The sequence below is a fragment of the Acomys russatus genome, chromosome 24 (assembly GCF_903995435.1).
Source record: "Acomys russatus chromosome 24, mAcoRus1.1, whole genome shotgun sequence".
Classification (NCBI taxonomy): Eukaryota; Metazoa; Chordata; class Mammalia; order Rodentia; family Muridae; genus Acomys; species Acomys russatus.
The window spans coordinates 19,982,526-19,996,101 of NC_067160.1; the positions used below are offsets into that span (position 1 = coordinate 19,982,526).

The 13,576-nt window shown below is 37.1% G+C and overlaps 1 protein-coding gene across 1 annotated transcript in view; it reads left to right on the forward strand.

Moving 5' to 3' along the window:
- The first annotated feature begins 329 nt into the window (after positions 1-329).
- Scn9a (sodium voltage-gated channel alpha subunit 9) overlaps positions 330-13,576 on the forward strand; it is a 156,453-nt gene continuing 143,206 nt past the window's right edge. Inside the window, exon 1 of the mRNA XM_051167159.1 lies at positions 330-647. The gene's annotated coding sequence lies outside the window, so the exon portion shown is untranslated. The remainder of the gene's footprint in view (positions 648-13,576) is intronic.

Consider the following 13,576-nt stretch of genomic DNA (forward strand, 5'->3'; position numbering starts at 1 on the left):
GAGTTTTTCTCCAAGTCAGCCTGTCAAGCCACATAAAGTGGCTTCTCGGAAACATTAGCAGATTGCATTGAACAGGAGAGAAGAAAGGAGCTAGAGGGAGGAGGGGCGAGGTGATGAAAAGGTTCTTTTAGCTGCCTGCCAAACGGGTGAACACTCGCATACACCCCACCCAACAAGGCTGTCTGTGCGACAGTCCCTCCATCTAGAGCACAGTACAGAGGTTGCTGCATCCCCAGCATCACCGCGCCCAATCGCAAGGTCTCCGCCCTACACCGTCTGCAGGGCTGGGAGGAGGGAGCGAGGGGTGGGGACCCGAGAAGCCAGGGAGCATCCAGGAGGCCCAGCGACGCTGCTGGCCACCGAGGGCGGGGTCGCTTGGTCCAAGGCAGATTGGGAACCGACTTCCTGCAGGCATCTCTGGCTCTCCTGTTGTGACTGTTGGCTTTTCAATCCTGCCCGCTGCTCTGGCTGGGCTGGGCTAGCCTTAGTTTCCGTCGCTGGTAGTAGCAGGCACTCATAGCAACAGGATTTCAAAGAAAGAAGCAGAGGCAAGAAAGAACTCTGGGGAGAGGCGAAGACTTCCCTTGGCTCAGACTCTCCGCAGGTGCACACACCGGGTGGGCATGATCCTTGGGGCCAGGTCGCAGGTCAGTGAAAGTCTTTTTTCCCCTTCCTCTCTTGCCCCTCCCTTGGGTGTGGCGGAAAGGGAACTTAAGGGTCTTCCCGGGCTCCCTTCAACCGCCACACCCACCTGTGTCCGTTTTCACGTAACTCGGATTTAGCTACCAAGTATTGCGCCACCAGGAACACAGGAAGGTTGAAAGGGGTGGGTGGTCCGAGGAGAATGAGATCCAACTAGTTCAGCTAGAAATCTGGCCCCCACACCCCTGCGGATTCTGATCCCACGGGTTCTGGTAATGTGCAAAGGAAAGGTAGCGATGTTTAATAGTCTTTTATTTCTCTCTGTCTACTCTAGCAGAGTTGTTACATGGGTCTCAGTACCAAAGCCAGCTCATACTTCTTGACCAGCTATTAAAAAAAAAAAAAAAAAAAAAAAAAAAAGGCATATGCTATATAGCTTGTGACTGCAAAGATGAGTATAGAAACCCAGTTTAGCTGTCTTACCTAGGAAAGATCAGAAAAGCCTCGCATCCAGAAGCGCTCACAAGCAGAAATGGACCAGCCCCTTTCTCAGTTTTAGTTCATTTTAACTTTATTTATAGTAAAATTGAATGTCATGAACTCTTAGGATGAATTTTTTTCTTTGCATATATGTGTGGTGTGAATACATATATGTGAGGCTAAGAAAATTTACTAAACAAACAACAACAAACACTAATTCCATCTTTTTCAAACATAGGAAAAAGCTTTATATGGCTTTTTGTTTTGTTTTAATATCCATAGTAAACTATCTGAATCCCAGCAGCAATTTTCATCAGAACAAAGCTTGGGAAATTTTTTTTTCCTCAAAGCTAATTTAGAAAAGATAAAGACTAAATTAACATACACTTTTTAAAAACTATGAGTTTTTTTTTTGTTGTTGTTGTTGCTGAATGTGAGGTGGTGGAGGGGCAGGGGTCCTTTTCTACCTAGAAACATTTTCTTTTCTAGCTGCCTTCCTGTGCACTGGAAAAAGACATATTTTTCTTTCTATTTTGGTCACCTTCGTGTACTTACACTAGAGTTTTCACGCTTATAATTTAAAGTGATTGGAATTTATTCTTAAATATAATTTAAAAGCTACTTGTATCTTATTATCATGCATGACAATCCCACAATTGTTAGACTAACTCACTCACTACAAGACGCCAGGCAAAATAAGGCATTTGATCTAATGGAAGATATAACAACTGTCTTGACCATTGATGCCAGTTTTGTTCAGGGTAAAAAATTGTAAAAACAGCTACAGTTGTTTAGAGGAGGATGTCCTTTTAGAAGTAAACCATTGTGTAGTTGGTGCACAATGATCCCTTTTCACTGAGGCTTGAGTATAAAAGTGTGGCCGGAGTTCTGTGATGCAGAGCTGTGCTTTCAATGTACCTGATGCTGCTAAGGAGAGAGCTGAGTCAGGTTTGGATGTCTGCCAGAAAGATCCAGCGCCTCCTTACCCACCCCCCAGGCCCCTGGGGAGACACTGGTAAACATGGGCGCCATCTAGCCTTAATGCTCCTGTGGGGGGGGCCGGGGGGGGGGGGGGGGGAAGGGGGGAATGTGTGCTACTTGTTGCTGAGCTGATTTCACTGCAAAGAAACTCAGAGGAGGAATCAGTACAGTTTATTCACTTTGTTTAATATGTTCAGCTCACTTTGTCCGTGGCAAGGGAACATCATTTTGGGTCTTTGCATAGATAATAAAAACATATTTGATGTACTTGCCTTATACATATGCACATGACTGCAAAGTGTGGGAAGGATTTGTGTGGTATTTTTCTAAAATTCATCAAGACTCTTACAAAAGAGCTAATGTTTATTAATGTAAATAGACAGATTTAAATGTCCCAATGCTAATAACACTTATTTTGTCTAAATCTCTGGCAGAGATTTCTAATGGTTTTTCAGCTGTTTCTAATCTGAATAAGTGATTCCCCTTTCACTCAGTGTCAACGTTGCCTTTGAGTGTTCAATCTCCCTCATGACCTCATTTGCTTCTGCCTGCCTCTAGAAAGATCTGCTAGTCTTCTCTTCCTAATGTGCCTCTATACCATAATACTTCTCTGATGTATCTCACCCACCTGAATTTCCGTCTACACAACCACCAAGTTAGTTCATGTCAGCCTCATAATTTACTCGGAATCATGCTTTAGACTGAACACTTCTCTCTGCATTTCAATGATTCTGTACTGCTTCATGGCGGCAAAAAAAAAAAAAAAAAAAAAAAAAAAAAAAAATTAGTTAAGCTTGGAAAAACTAAGTCTGGGTAATAGAAACTGCAAATCCCTTTGGCATGCTGTTTCCTCTCCAGCTTCTCTGATCTAGGTCTTCATTCTAATTTCTACAGAACTCACCATCTTCCTTTCTTCCCTCTCTTCCTCCTCCCCTCCCCCCTTCGCCTTCCTCCAAGACTCTCTCTCTCTTTCTCTCTCTCTGTGTGTGTGTGTGTGTGTGTGTGTGTGTGTGTGTGTGTGTGTTTCTACTACACTGATATTTTGGTATTTTAGTGTCTGGAACACTGGGAGCAATATCACTGCCAAAGGACCTCAAATACTGTTTCTGTTTTCTGTTGCCTGTTGTCTGTTTGTTTGTTTTTGTGGCCGTTTTTTCCTCAACTTAAAGATTCCTGTTTCAAGAAGATTATTGTTGACACCTTGTCAAAATAGGTTTACTTTTGATCCCTTATTCGTGATTTAGAATTTTCTTTGTTCTTTCTATTGTGTTTGCTATGCTCCTTAGATACTTTGTAGAGTTGCACATCAAAACAAAAACATCTTTACTATTGACCCAGGTTCTAGAACAGAGCTGCCAAGAACAGTAGAGGGATATATATATTTATGTAAATAATAGTGCACAAATATATGAATAATTTTACCATAACCTTCACCAATAATAGAAATGTCTCATCTTACATTTCAAAATTATAAATAATCAAGCATCTAGGATGTTTATTACACTGTGCTGTGATTCTGAAGAGGTGTGATTTAAATATTCTGAAATGCAATCCCATTTTCCTTCAGTGTAGGCAATGATGTGTTCAAAGATACATACATTATAATGTATCCTTAGGAAGGCCATGAAAATGGATTAAAATATGAATTAAAGAAAAACTGGAATAAATAAACTAATATGCCTTTTTTTATAAGTGAAAACTAGTCTACAGTGATGATTATATTAGACAAGGCTTTAAGGGTTTGAGAGTCACTGAGGTCACTGTTTGAAATATTAAAATACTAGTTTTATAAAGTACAGAGACTTTGGTGAACTCAAGGCATGGAAATCTGCTGAGATGCTCCTGAGATTCCACATGATCTTAATGTTTGTTCCAGGTACTTGAGGAAATTCTCTTACAAATGTATGGTACTTATTTAGGAAGGCTCAGGGAGGGGGCAGAGTCATGGAGTTGCAGCCCTAACATAGGAACCAAGATAAATGCTTCAGCAATGTTGATGCTGGTTAATGATAGTGTGATATATAAGGAATTTTATCCATACACCAACATTTTTATATAAAACAAGCATCTCTACTCCTTCAGTTTAAAGACTAAAAATTCCCTTTAAAATATTAAGTAGATAAGGCTTATTGAGATGGCTCAGTGGTTAAGGCCACTTGCTGCTCTGGCACAGGAACCAAGTTTAGTACGAAGCACCTACATGGAAGCTCCCAGTTTTCAGTAACTCCATCCTAGAGAATCTGACGCCCTGTTCTGGCATTTGAAGCCCTGCATGTATATAGTGCACATACATACATGTAGGGAAATGCTTATATGTATAAGGCAAAGGTAAACTTTAAAAAAATAAGCAAACAAGTTTTGGTGTTAGTATTTTTTGTGAATTTTGTTAGCTTTTAGTTGTGTGACTAGCTCTGATTAGTGTGTGTGTGTGTGTGTGTGTGTGTGTGTGTGTGTGTGTGCGTGTGTGTGTGGTGAATGGCCACTTGGTCATTAGTTCGGGTTTTATTTTTCTCTGTTAAAATTTTGGCAATGTTTTATATTAAAGGAATACATATATTCCATGAATTGTCACCAGGTATGTTGTGACATTTATCAATACTCCAATGTAGTTGTCTTGGATTGTTATACTGAATATTTAAGGCAACATTTAAAAGATACCCATTGCTGTCATCACTGCCTCACAAATATCTGGTTCTCAAGTTAGTTTCTTTGTTGTTCTTCTTATTCTCTACACACTGTGTCTTCAACCTAATAAAACCTTATACCGGAAATAAATAAATGAAGAAGACACACTGCCACAATAAAGGGTTAGAGTAGATCTGTGGTACTGACTGAAGAAGGTCTTCAGTTTCACATATGACAAATGATCTAGCCTATTCTTACATAAGAATGTCTAGCATTTAAGAATAAAGTGCAGCCATACTGGCACTTGACCTGGCAAATGGATTTTATATAATTTTATAAAATACTATTTATGAAGATTTATGAGAGAGCATCGAAATATGTATACAACACTTTTATGGGATCTCAGAGATCAATTTTTCAGTGTTGCTATTCTACAAAATGAAATTTCTTCACTGAAGATTTTATTTACTCTTTCTTCTTTGCATTACTGGAAGGAAATGGCCTTTAGCAACAAGAAAAGCTATCAGCCCTTGGCGGCTAAAAAAGTAATAAAATTTGGATGGTTGAAAGCCTTGTGGGTGGAAAGGATAACTGCCAGACCATAATAAAGAGGGAAGGAAAGGGAAGACCTTGAGTGGTGCCAGAAAACAGTCTGACAGATAAATGTGGATTTCCATAATGTATAGAACCAAGGTCTTTCCATCTTTAAAGCCCCACTGAGCAAATGGTTGTTTCCTGGCCTTTTTTATTTATAAAAATAATTCATTATAAATTAAACACGCTGTCTTTGCTTATTTAATACAGTAAATATAACTTTTTGGATTTTAAAAAATTATATAACAGAGACAAAAAATCATATATTGTTGTTTAAAAACTTACCATTCATTTTAATTTTTGCTAGTTATTTTGTCTGTAAAGGTTGATAGTACTATGATTGTTCATGAATTTCTTTAAAATAACTACTTGGATTTTTAAAGACAAAGCTTTCTGACTCATTTATCAAAAATACAATAAAATTCAAGCATACTTATAAAATTTTTACTTGTATAATTTAGAGGAAATGAGTGCATATTTTAGCACCACATTCTGAAATAAAGAAATGCCTTGTTTAATTCTTTTTACCTTTTTATGCCATGTGCTACATTTCTTATTATAAATATTTGACATACTTGCACTACATACTCCTTTTCAGTTCAAATAATTCAAACAAAAAATTGAGTTTGTAAAGGAGGATTAATAATATCAGACATTTTCATTCAGATATAAATACATGGACATTTCCACTGAGGTTTTTAATGAAAATTTTTATGTATTACTATGCCAACTAGACATCATGGTGATTATATAGTGGCTTTTAAAAATTGGCATAATTTCACTGACTGTAGTCCCTAACAGTCTTGCTAGTTGCTCATGAAGTACACATTTTTAATCCAAATGAATTAGGATAAAATATAACATCATTGAGGGCCAATAGTTTAGAAAGTCAAAATGAAATAAATCTACCCTGTTTCAATTAAATGTCAACAGATAAATCAGATAAAATAAATGTTTATCATATTTAATGCATTGATTCAAATTCTATTAAAAATTATCCTTTCAAGTCTATTGAATAGTACTTTCTTAAGAGCATGGGATAAGGATAATATTTTAAACATAAATATGTCATAAGTAGGATAAATAGAATGTTTTGTTGACAAATTATGCTTTTACTTTCTCTGGTAATATAAAATTAACATTCCTTCCAGAGAAGTATAATGTGTCCAGCTTTTATTAATAATCCTTCCATGGAATGAAATATTTCAAGGTAAAGAATTTGTTTTCCACTCAATATATTACGTGCCTTTTATTATTTTTAATTTTTTTTTATTTTTAGGACAATCCATTTGTGAAAAATAATCTATGATTATTTATGGTGTATTATACTTAATAGCAGCAGTTAAAAGGTAAAACAACCACAATATATTTCCTTTTTTTCATTCTCTCATACATCCCTACCTCAGTTTCCCCTCTCTCCTTACCTCCCAACATGCTCCCCGATCTCCACTTTCCTACAGACCCACCCTTCTTCGATTTCCCTTCAGAAAAGGGCAGGCCTCCCAGGGTTATCAATCAAATATGACATATCACATTACAATTACACTCGGTACATCTTCTCATATTAAGGCTGAACTAGGCAATCAAGTAGGCCAAAATGATCCCAACCAAAGAGAGAGAGAAAAAAAAAAAAAATCAGAGACAGTCCTCCCACCCTCCCACAAGAATCCAAAGCTACACAACCACAACTTATATGCAGAGGACCTAGGGCAGAATCCTTTGGGCTTTCCGATTGTTGGATCAGTCTGAGCTCAGTTTAGTTGATTCATTGGGGTTTCTTGAGATGTCTTTCAAGCGCTTTGGCTCCTACAATCCTTCTTCCCACCTCTTCTTGAGGATTCCTTAATGTTTGGCTATGGATGTCTGCATCTGTTGCCATCAGTTACTGGATGAAGTCTCTCTGATGACAATTATGCTTTATCATTTCATTGGCTTTTTTTTTTCTTTTTCTTTTTTCTTTTTGTAAGTTGTGTTTGGTTCTATCCTATCTCTTGGCTATCCAGCGTCTGGTTTCTGGTTCTCCAGGTATGGGTCCAGAGTGGGTTCCTTCTCATGGCGTGGGTCTCAAGTTGAACCAGTCACTGGTAAATCACTCCCACGAATACTGAGTCACCTTTACTCCAGCACATCTTTCGGACACGACAAATTGTAGATCGAAGGTTTTGAAGCGGGGTTAGTGTCCCAGTCTCTCCAATGGAAGCCTTGCCTGGTTCCAGAAGATGGCCGTTTCACGCTCCATATTCCCCATTACTAGGACTCTTACTAGGATCATCCTAGATTTCTGGGAAATTCCATTGCAGTAGGTCTCTATCTTTCTCCACAAACGGCCCCCAATTCTAGTTGTCTCTCCCAGCACCCTCTCCCTCCATCCCCTAATACTTCATCTCTCCTGGTCCCATCCCCACAGGCCTCAAGTCCACCTGTAAAATCTAATTCCCTTTGCCAGGGAGATCCTTGCCGCCCCCGTCCCTTGAGCCCTCCCGGTTAATTAGCGTCTCTGGGTGCGTGGATTGTAGCAGGAGTATCCTTTACTTTACAGCTAACATGACTTATAAGTGAGAACCTACTCTGTCATTCTATGTCTGGGTTACCTCAATCAGGATGATCTTTTTTTCTAGTTCCATCCATTTGCAACATTCATGTAATATGTTTTTAACACTGAGTAATAGTCCGTTGTGTAAATGTGCCCCATCTTCTTTATCCATTCTTCTGTTGAGGGGCACATAGGATGTTTCCAGTTTTGGGCTACAAGATGCATGTTTTCATGAGGTTTCTCAGCTCCTGATATTCATGTAAGGAGAAAAGAAATAGCATCCTTAGAGATCCACTGGGATCAAATTCCTTTTGGTCCCATCATGTCGTCAGACAGAATTAAAAAAGAAAATTATTGGGAAGTCTATGCAAAGTGCCTCTGTAAATCCTGATTACATTCATTTTCTATTCCAGAATCATTGGATGCTAAAATCCTATAAAATAAACTGTGTTTATTATAGTGACATGACTTTGTATTGATTTTTGTGTTACTTTCCATCTGATTTAAGTTAAATTTAATGTCTCAAACTCATTTTCACCCTCAGGAAAGTCATTAATATCTACTTTTAAGGACTGCTATTCAAATTAGTTATATATGTATGTACATGGCTAAAGGATAGAAAAATATATATATTCAGCCAGTTTACTGTATGTACATGGTAAATAGGCACTCAATAGTAATAATTATGCATTTGGTAAGCTAGTATATTATAATAAGGATGTATTATGGTTATATTTGAAGTATAAATGATAATAGAGCTAAAGTTTAAATTTATATTTTCAATTTTAAGTAGATTCTGACAGTGACCGGGGAGGCGTTTCCCTAGCTATTTTAAAAGTCAATGACAACTCCTTAATTTCTAACTTAGTTTTATTTCATTTTTAATACCTTTAAGCATTCAGTTGAATAAGTTTTTGTGGATAGGTCATTGCTAAGCATTTTATAAGAAGATCTAAAGATTTAGTAGGAAAAGATGGTTGATTATTGACAATCAAGAACTTTCTCACGTACTCTGGTGCCTCACATTTGACCATGTCCCCTGGAGGGGGAGACCTGGTGGCACTCAGAGGAAGGACAGCAGGTTGCCAAGAAGAGACTTGATACCCTATGAGCATATACAGGGGGAGGAAGTCCCCCTCAGGAACAGTCATAGGGGAGGGGAATAAGGGAAAAAATGGGAGGGAGGGAAGAATGGGAGGATACAAGGGATGGGATAACCATTGAGATGTAACAAGAATAAATTAATAAAAAAAAAACTTAACAAATGATCCTCATTTTCTGTTGTGCTTTAGAACAAGCACCATCATGACTCAGCATTAAGTGATCTGTCAGATGGTCTACTAGCATGTTTTGTAATAAATAACTACTTATTGACATTGCTCTTGTTTGTCACAATACGGTCTCGCTGTGTAGCCTAGGATAGATTCTGACCTCTGACTCAAAATTACCCTGCTTCCGCCTCCTCTCTGCTGGGATCACAGGGCACTCTCTCTCTCTCTCTCTCTCTCTCTCTCTCTCTCTCTCTCTCTCTCTCTCTCTCTCTCTCTCTCTGTGTGTGTGTGTGTGTGTGTGTGTGTACTGTATATAGTGGTGAGAGTGCATGTATTGAATGTATCTTCACATGTATGTGGAGGTCAGAGGTATACATTGCATATTTCCGTTTGTCACTCTCTAGCTTAGTTAACTATTTGCTACAGTTTCTGTCACTGAACCTGGAGCCAACTGTTTCAGGAGGGCTGCCTGGTCAATGAGCTCTGTCTGAGATCTGCGTGCCCTTGTCCTACTTAGACAGGGGATATAGACTCTGCTTTTATATGGTTACAAGGAATCTGAACTCATGTCCTCGTGATTGCACAGGAGACATTTTATATAGGGAGCCATCTCCCAAACTGTTATAACACTTTTTAGATAAAAATGAAACCTATTTTTATGTGTTTGTGACTGTCTATGTTTATGTGTGAGTATAGTTATGTGTGTATCATCATGCATATGTGGAAGTCAGAAGACAAATTTTGGAAGTTAGTTTTCCACCATGGGTGGCAGGGACAGAATTAAAGTCATCAGGCTTGCATGGTAACTGCCTATATCTGCTGAGCTATTACACTACCTATAATATTTACTCTCTCCCTCTTAAGGGACATTTCTGAAATTTCTATATGGAAATTTCTCACCTATAAATGGCAGTCAGATTTACTCCAATAATTTTCTGTATACAGGGGGAGGAAATCCCCCTCAGGAACAGTCATAAGGGAGAGGAATAAGGAGAAAATGGGAGGGAGGGAAGAATGGGAAGATATAAGGGATGGGATAACCATTGAGATGTAACAAGAATAAATTAATAAAAAAATTAAAAATAAGAGAACAACAACAACAAAAGACTTAGAACCCAAGTATCATTCTTCTAATCTGCTTGGACGGGTGCTGTAACACGTACTCCTTTGAAATAAAATAAAGTGATGGTTTAAAAAGGAAAAAAAATAAATATAAAATAAAACTAAATTTTCAAAGAAGTAAATAAACTTGCTGGGCATGGATATAAAAGTTGTCACAATGTCCATTCATATGACCCACAAACACAAAGCAGAACCTTGAAATGTAATCATTAAATACAGTCAACAGTTGAACAGATAGCTTTCGTTCACTGGTTTCTTCAGAAACCCACAATTATTCTTCAGTTACAGAAAATGATGGACTATATACTGCAGGGAATAGGCCAGCACTACTACAAATATATTAGGAAACAAGCACATAAGAATAACCTTGTTGTTAGGGTAGACATGGGTGACAACATTTCCATGTTTCTGATATTCTGATAGTCACTGCATTGGTTTAGTAGTCTTACAAATGAGCTTATTAACTCTGAGGAGAACATGTGAGGATTTGTAGCTGTTCCCTTCAGATGAACACAACCACTCTTTTAGGTAATAACAGTAAGATGTAGAAATTACTCAGGTCTAATGGCTCTAAGTTTTAGTGATGTGAATATTTTTAAGGGTAAAAAAATATGTGTGGGGCTAAAAATGTAGCTCAGCTGATGGAGTTACCTTCCAACAATGAGGAACTGAGCTCAACCACTAGAACCCATCTAAGTGAGCTGGTGATGATGGCCTGTAATTTTAATCTCAGCATTAGGCACATGAGGACCCTGGGTGTTACTGAAAACCCAGTCTACTCTAGTTGGTGAGTTTCAGTCCAGTGAGAGACTCTGTCTGAAAACAAACAAACCAACAAAAGACAAAAACCAGTCTTTTAAAATGCAGAGTACCTGATAAACCAACACCCAAGATTTTATCCTAGTTTTTACATGCACAGGCACACACACACACACAAACATGTTTACATACAAATACACACACATTTATACATGCAGACATACACACACAAATGCATACAACTGTGAGACATGTAAACACCCTTCCCTGTATGTATGTATGTATGTATGTATGTATATGTGTGTGTGTGTGTACATACATACATACATATAATGGACATATTCAACACAGAAACATAGAAACACATGAGATTGAAACTGATTATTCTATAACTATAATACGAAAGAAAAAGGAAAAATAGGGGTGATAAAAAATAGTTAATGTAGCTAGGAAGTGATGGCACACACCTTTAATCCCAGCACTTGGGAGGCAGAGGCATGTGGATCTCTATGAGTTCAAAGCCATCCTGTCTACAAAGTGAGTCTAGGATGGCCAAGGCTACACAGAAAAACCCTGTCTCAAAAAACAACTCAATTATAATACAGGGCTTACTTCCAATGCTTTGAAAGTGCTGTTGCAGGCTGTTTAGGATGAATAAATTATAAAAGTTGATTGTTAGTTGATAATTCCATGCTCATGTCAATTGCTACTCTATTTTTATTATGAGAATATACATCTTAGGTGCAACAGATATATATGATTCTTTAGCAAGATGAGGGAAAATAGATAAGGTCTTCAAAAACCTCAAAGACATACAGAATATAACATTTAAAAAGTCTTTTATTATTGTAAAGATTCACTGACAATGAGACAGATTAACTCCTAGCAACACAAAGCTTACCTCAAAGAGGATGATGAGCATCAAAGAACTTCCTTATGGAGATGGTTTCAAATGTGGCCAACAAGCCACTGGGTAAAATCTCCTTGTTTATGCCACAGACAGAATTCTGCGTAAGAAAGGGCAAGCTTGGATACAGACAGAGTTGATGGCCAAACTCTGCCAAGACAGAGTAAGCAAGTCCTCAATAGTTCCTGCCTCACAAATATGTCTGTCAGATATATTGAGCCAGAAGGCCGAAGATAATGCTCCAACATTAAAGAAAGTTTTGGGTGACTATTCAAGTTGCAAACTGTCTCTATCATCTTCTTATTTGGAAAGCTACTAAGCTGTATTCCTGGTATAATCAGGTAACCAATTTTATTCCTTCTCTAGTCTATGATGGGGTTGAAGACCAGATAGTTTAGTTCTACGATTAAGCTTAGTTGTTTAGGGGTTAAGATGTTTTTAGATATAGACAGATATTTTAAGTAGATAATGATGAAATATGATAGATATTGATTTACATTCAGAATTTTAGCTGCACCAAGATAGGAAAGATGCTTTCTTCAAGGTTGCCAAATACAAATAGACAAAACATTATGAATGTAATATTTATATAATTCATGATTGTGTTGTGGTTCTTCTTGCTGTAGGTAGCTTATTGTATATATGTGTAATAATATAAATATATATTTAAAAATTTAATAAAAAAGAAAAAATGGTTAATGTTCATCTTATACTTGAGGAATGCATTTGACTTGAACTAAAATTGAAATGATAAAATTTGAGAAGAGTTGCTATATACTTGACATGTTTTCATTTTACGCTACCACTCTTATAGAGCAGTGGTTCTCCACCTTCCTAATACTGTGACTCTTTAATACCATTACTCATTTTGTGGTGACCCCAACCATAAAATCTTTTTCTGTTGCTACTTCATAACTGTAATTATGCTACCTTTATGAACTTTGTAAATATCTATGTTTCCTGATGGTCTTTGGCAACCCTGTAAAGGGATCATTCAACCCCCAAAAAGGTCATGGCCCAAAGGAAAGAAAAGAACAGTTTCATTTAAAGAAATCTGTGTCTTGAAAAGTAAGAATTTAGACATTTTAAATTAATGAAATATAAATATTTATAATTCTAAAAATTTCTATACTCAAATGTAGCTGAAAGCATAGTACTTATTCTCACACAATCAATTATTCATGTCAATTAGTGTTTCTTTAACATTAGTAATTCAAAATTACTCTTCAGAGATTTGAAAATATTTTTAGAAAATAAATTTATTTTACATCATGGTTATAATTGTTTTTGCAAATTATTTTTTTAAACATTTCTTATGAATAGAATTCAAGACAGCCTGGAGATCACATAGTGAGAACTTGTCTCTCACAAAACAACATAGAGTTTGACTTTAGATTTCTGTGATATATCTTATCCACTTAAGTAACATTGAATTTATATCTAGTCCACTACATGTTTAAGGTTTATCAAACCTATAGTGAGACATAACTATTGGAAAGAATGTTAGAATAATGTAACCATTTTTAAAAGAATATGGCTTCCCTAAAATATGTCTCTGACTCCTTTCCTTGCTCTTGGGACTCTTTTCCTCCTGTTCGCATTGCCCTTTTCAGTCTCAATATGAGGGCTTTTGCCTTGTTTTATGATGTCTTGTTTTGTTAT